The sequence below is a fragment of the Taurulus bubalis genome, assembly GCF_910589615.1.
Source record: "Taurulus bubalis genome assembly, chromosome: 13".
In the NCBI taxonomy this organism is placed as follows: Eukaryota; Metazoa; Chordata; class Actinopteri; order Perciformes; family Cottidae; genus Taurulus; species Taurulus bubalis.
This window is the reverse complement of record NC_136601.1, coordinates 14263813-14270923: the sequence shown is the minus strand read 5'-3', so window position 1 is coordinate 14270923 and position 7111 is coordinate 14263813.

Here is a 7111-nt window from a genome sequence, read left to right as displayed (position 1 = left end):
ACTTCAAGTCCACCTTTGAGTTCCTCCAGGTCATCATGAATTTGGATGGGCTGAATTCCAAGATACAGCAGCTGAAAATCAAGTTGTTTGCATGAGGTAAACACAGAGACAAAGTGCACTGTCAAGTTTTTTACAAGATCTTTGGGGAATTTAGCAAAGGCTATATTATTCAGTATAAATTAGTACTTGAAAAACAGTGTCTTTGTTTGAACTGATTATCCACCTTGAGTGCATCTTTGTTTGTGGCACTGTACGATTTGGGTTAGCTGGGTGTTAATATATTGTACGTAAACAAGTATTTATGTTAAATTGAGATTTGTTGTCATTGACTTTGTCAACACCATGATGCACTATATAGATAATTTTGGGAATTATTATTATTATTATTATTATTATTATTAGAATTATTGCATGGAAAACTTGCCCACAATTTAATTGAGTTCAGTTTACACCCACACATTTAATATGCAAACTGTTACATATTCCCATGAGCATTCACACAATGCTCTCTGGTCTCTCTGAATTTCGGTTAATCATACAAACAAAATGATGAAAAATTAAATTGGCTCACTGTGCAGGAAAGTAGCCTGCAGTGTTTAGTTTGCAGAGCAGTGAATCTTTGGCTAATGAATATGGATATATATTATGGCATTATTATTATGGAGTGAACAGAGCCGTGCTCACTCTCTTCCTAAGACGTTCAGTGCACTGAGACAGATGGAAGCCAGTTCTAATACAACATAAACACACACTACATTGTATTGTGCAGTGAGTATATCTTCGACTATGTAATATGGATGGAAGAAAGGAAGGCCAAATTGTAAAATACTTAAATGGTCTAATAAAATATAGAGGATCTTTAAACGTTCAAGATACACAGGAGCTGAAGTGTATGTTTGTCTTACCGGGTGTGTTGGTTGGTGATGTTGCTGCAGTGACTCGGCACAACCATCATCCTGCTGAGGAAAGCAAACTGAGTGACTTGGAAACAACCAGGATGAAGATGGAGAGATTAATGTGCACAATCAGTTTGGCCTATAGCTATAACGGCACATTACACTTAGACACAGTGTGTGTGAGAGAGCGGAGAGTGCAAACTGAGTTAATGAAACGGGGGCAGACAGTAAGTTGACAATTGAGTAAATTTGATTCAGCCTGTCTTGATAAGTGCAAATAAACCTAATTGGTCTTTTTATATATATATATATATATATATATATATATATATATATATATATATATATATATATATATATATAGTATAAACTGTTGTGAAGCCTCAAGTTTCCAAAGCAAGTGTTGGGAGGAAGAATTGTTACAAGGTCTATACTGAGCAATAATACCTATTAAAATCGTAAGTACTGTACATCAATATGTTACTAATATGTGAATGTGTGTACCTTATTGTAAAATAAAAATACTGATAAATAACAATATTTCAAAAATGCACCGTTCAGTTATAGGCTAAACAATAATTGGTCTCCACCGTAATAATCTCTGCATACCCGATGTAGACTAAGACATAAACTACATAAAAACATGTTGCGTTCAAAATGTAGAGGTCATTAGATAGGCTACTGTGCCAATGGCTGCACTATGTGTCTGAAAGTGTGCCATAATTGTGTCGAACTGCATGTACCCTGATGCAGCACGTATGGGAGTCACTTTGGCGACTGCTTGAGACGCTCCATTATTTTCAGTGAGTTAATTATATCCTAGCTGTTTGTGAATTTTCAGTATCAAATTACCAGAAACTGTTGACACTGAGGTTCGTGTTATACAAAAAAAACCTTACTGTCTGAAAATACTACATGATGCAGTTTGCCTTTTTCCATTCATTTCAATCTGCTGCACCTGCTCTATCTGCAGGAGTGATAAGCAAAAGGCGCCATCTCCTGGACAAAGTATCATAGCACATTAGTCCACTTGCCTTTTATGACATATTTTAATGCTTTTTAAACTGTGAATTAATTGTGAATGTATGTATCATTAGTTTGTGTGACCCAAAGATTGAGTCATTTTAGTTCACATCTGCTTTCAAGTAAATTTGCCAAGAGATTGTCTTTTCATTCACAGTTAATTCAGATCATTCATCATTCAAGTATTGTAACATTGGATGACAATAAACACTGTTTGTAATCTTGCAACGTTGGTTGGTGTAAAAACGTACAGCACTTTTACTAAATTACATAATTACATTAATATTGGAAATACCCATATTGAGTGTATTACTTTCTACCGTAAATCAAAGTTTTAATACAGAGCAATTTAATTTGCCTTAATTGTACTATCAGGTATCTTAAGAAAGGTTGATGCTGGCTCAAAACCGTCCTTAACTTTGTTCTGGAATGGGGTTCCTTCGGTGGCCTCCTGTCACTGAAATATAAATTACGTGCCAGAGTTTGAGAGCAGGAAAGGTGAGCTGACCATTACAATCTACAAGAGTCTGTAAATATACTCATGCATTACTTTATGGTACGCTAATCTCTCTGTGCCTTTGTGCGCAAACAGTAGCATGTTGATGAATACAATCCTCATAATCCAGAAATAAGAAGAAAAGTTCTCAACAATCCCTTTTCTACGACTCAAAGAAAAGCTTAAACTACCCATCAAAACAAACATATATCAAGATGTAGACCATTCAATATTAAACTGGGTCCTTCAGCTGAAATATAACTTGTGTAAATCTTGAGAACTGTATTAATTGTGTGTTGGTTGCATCAACTATTAATGAAAAGTTAGTATATAATTCAATACAACACTCCTCCAAAGATTAAAAACAAACAAACATGATACAAAGCGGTTCGGAGTCAGGCGAGTTAGGATTATTACAATAATAATCAGAAACTATCACACCATATAAATATAATTTTTTTTACAGATTCAACCCTGCTTATCTTTATAAGCAAGTCCTGTTTCAATGAGCTGCTATCATGGATGGGAGATACATTTGTGGTTGGGAATAGGCACTGTAATGGAGGTGTGGTTAAGTTAAGGTAAGGGTACATTGCATCCTCATTTCAACAACATTAAAAATGGTAGATCAGGGAAATGCAGCTATGTTGCCCAAGGGGGAGCTCCATATGTCCAAGCCATATGGACAGAAATGTGAAGCGTTCAGAGCCCAAGTTCACCATTGGGAGGACTGCCAAATGACCAATCTATAGATGAGGAAAGAGTGTCTTACAATGCATTAAAGAGACAACACTTTTCATTTAAATTGTAAAACCGATAGGGCTGAAATGGATCCTTGTGGCATAATGATGGACTCAAATTCAGAGTTGGATGTCCCTCTGTCTCTAATCCTATACCGAATGTCTTAATGTAGACACTTTACAGGCTGGTGTAGTGGTTTCCAATGACAGGCTTAAACATATTGGAGAGCAAGAACCGGGTATTGAAATAATTTCTGAAATAGAGGCCATTCTTGACATAACGTATTTCCCCATAGAAATGCTAGAAATGCCAGACAATTCCCAGTAGTGCAGTTCTGATCCATCCCAAAGTTAAGTTCCTTTTGGGCTTTTATATTCGACTATACCAAGACCTTTAATACAACTATTGCAAAACATCTTCTAATGGCTATCTTTGGATCAGTGGGAGTCAATTCATCCATTAATAAATAAGAAGAGAAAGACATTACCCTTTATAAACTAGAGGCCAAACGCCTTACACTCCAGCAGTGGATGTCAGAGGATGGACCTCTGTTCCAGCAGTGGCTCAGGGGTCTGGGGAAAGCACTAAGCCCATTTCATTTTATGATTTAATCCGATGTACACTGATCATGTTGGCTGTCCACAATTCTGTGAACCCCAATGTGGATGTCTTTGTTTCTATTGTTTCTCTAACTTAATTTCCTTTTTTACATTTTTTTTGTTGACATTATATATGAATATATATTGTTACATACTATTACATATTTGTAAATCCTGAATACAAATATAGATGTGGCAATGTAAGTCCTTATAAATATAAATGTGGTACTTGGTAAAGTACATATTTAAATTACTGTTTAAATATTCAAACGAGTGTTTCCGGCGGAAGTAATTAGGCTCGTCGTTGAGCTGTGTCTCGCCTGGAATCCAGACGAGAGCAGGCGGCCGCAGCAGGAGGCGTTGACAATAACCTGCGATCAAGTCGGACAGTTTTCAGCTGCCTTCAAAGTATACACAGGAAGTCACGGAAAAAAGTACTTCCTGTTAGTTCCGAACTTTTGTCTACTTGTAGTTTACAGATCACGTTTGGATTTATTTATATGTGTTTGTATATATATATATTTATGTAGAAATGTGTGTGTAGCTGCATGCTTTGGTCTTTTTTGGTCTGCCTGTGAAATACATTACTAGTAGTTTTGATGTGTGTTGTATAAATACGATTTTGTATTAACAACCACACAAGAAATGTGTTTAGATCAAACATGAGACTAATAGTCAATAATCCAGCGTTAAGTATTCCAACTACACATAAAATAAGGATTTTCTACAACACGTGGTGTTTGCTGTCAGATCTAAGAGCCAATCAGCTCTCTGATGTGACGAGAGCCAGGCGTTTCCCATCATGCACTGTGCCAAGCAGTCGTTTGAGAGCAACTGAGGCGACTGACTCTGAAATCTACAGCCGGCTTGGTCTCGTGAGAGTATCGTTGACCACGTGTGCATGACGTCAGAGCAAGTCGGACACAAATCTAACCGGCATGCATTGCGCGCCGATCGCCGCCGATCGATTCTGCGCAGAACTGGCTCATCTCGAACGAGCCTACTAACTCCGGTCCGCTACACTAAAGTGTTCCCTTTTGAACGAAGCCTTCGCTGTATTGGCTCTGTTTTACTGTGTTCGCCTCCTCCTCTTCCTCCCTTCCTATTGTCATGTAAATTAACAAGTGTAACACCAGACATTTAACCGAAACTACTGAACAATTCCTTCTCAGTTGTTCACGACTTCCAAGGTAAAGGCAACCAGTATGATAAGAAACGTGACCTGTGAGTCACAGGTTAACGGTTAACCGTTAGTGACGAAAGTTAACTGTTAAGTTCAATACGTTACTAGCTTTAACGCTCGCAATATTCAATATAGGTTGCCAACTGATTAGAGAAGTAAAATAACCCGACTCGACCATTGCACCTGTGCAGGGAGCACTCCTGAAGACCTTCTTTGAACTCTGTGGTAGCATCAGCAATCTTCTATGGAGTGGTCTTCTGGAGCAGCACCATCACAGCGGCTGACAGGAGGAGACTGGACAAGCTTGTAAGGAAGGCCAGCAGCGTGATGGGGCGTCCTCTGGATACTGTGGAGGTGGTGGGAGACAGGAGGATGATGGCTAAGCTCTCATCCCTGATGAACCACACCTCCCACCCCATGCAGGACACTCTGGCAGCGCTGCACAGCTCCTTTAGCCACCGGCGGATTCATCCGCGGTGTCTGAGGGAGAGGTACCGAAAGTCTTTCCTTCCTGCTGCTGTCAGGCTGCATAACAAGCTGAGCTCACAGTAGACCACTAACACTAATACTTTAATCACTTTTGGCCACTTTAATTACGTTCATCATCTGGTGCAATATATAATACATTTAAATACTTTTCATATACTTGTTTGTATTCCGTCTGTATACTTAATATTGCTATTGTATTCTTCTTAACTGTTTTTATTACTGTTTTACTGTTTATTTCTATTACTTGATTTTTTATTTACTATGTGTCTCTTGTGTGCACTGCTTCCCCAGTGCTTTCCCCAGTGCGGGACTAATAAAGGATTATTTGATTTGATTTTATCTTGTATTCTCTCATCAGGATTCTGTTCTTTCTGAGAGAAAGTACTCACTTGTGGATTATGCTGGACACACCTGAAGAACATTCTGCTAATCTTACAGAACTTCTGTACCGGTGAGTGAATGAAGCTGGAGTTTATTTAAGATGTTGACATAGTTGAGTGCTTTTTATATTTGACTGTGCTGATATATATATACTCTCCTTAGAGCAATGTTGCTGCACTATTAGTATATCATAACACTCATATTGATAATGGAGTCGAGTTTGTTGTTGTTGAACAGTTAGCATTGCCATTGCAGTCGTTTGGGCTGAATTGCTGAACTGAACTGTGACATTTACCATTAAAAAGAGAAAAGGGAGAGAAATGAGTAGTATATTGGAACACAGCAAAAGGGTAATACTGTATTATAGACATAATTAATTTAGGATTTATGTTTCATTTAGATACATACAGAACATTTAACCGGAACTTGTTACATTCTGTAACATCTGCCATTCAGAAGGACATTTTATAAGTGCAGAGCGTTGTAAGGCCATTGTTGTCCACTTTCTGTGTTATGTGTGATCATGCGTGTGTGGGTCTGAAGACTTCAAGTTGGAAAAAGAAAAAACCTCGGGAAGTTGGAGTTATAAAGAAGTGAGGTTGCTAGACCTCTAAAGTCCGCTGCTCATCTGCTTAGGGTTGATGCACCATTTACATTGTGGGCAACACAGACGGCAGCTTTTGACAAGAGAGACTAATGGTTGCAATAATAAAGATGTTATGTCTGGTTCTGCACATTGATTTTGATGTCTTTTTTTCTTAATAATAAGCATGCAGTGCTAAATTGTAGTACTCCTTTAACATGTATGCAGATGAGGTCTGGCATTGTGGTCATAATATATTGTATGATATGCATTTGTATTTGTATTGCTGACTGAATTTGACGCCTATAATGCGTTTAAGTACAACACTATATTACTTTGTATTATCTTACAAAGGCAAATATTTGTATGAATGTGTATGAATGTTAGTTACTCCCGATGGGCAGGTGGCACCTTGCACTGCCGTCAGTGGAATGGGGGAATATATCAAGTAGTGTTAAAGACTAGAAAATCGCTATACAAGTACAGGTCCACCTACCATCCATGTTGCCTCTGTCCATGGTACTGAAAACACTAGTGTAGTATTTGTCCATTAACAGAGGCTCTAAGTATGAATATTTTGTAACACAAAATAAAAGAATATGAATGGATCTAACTATCAGCATGCATTTTATTCTAAAAATGTCTTCTTAAAAAGATAATAATAATGAATATTGTTAGCAACACATATTTTATCATATTCTGTTTGAGCATTCTGTCGCT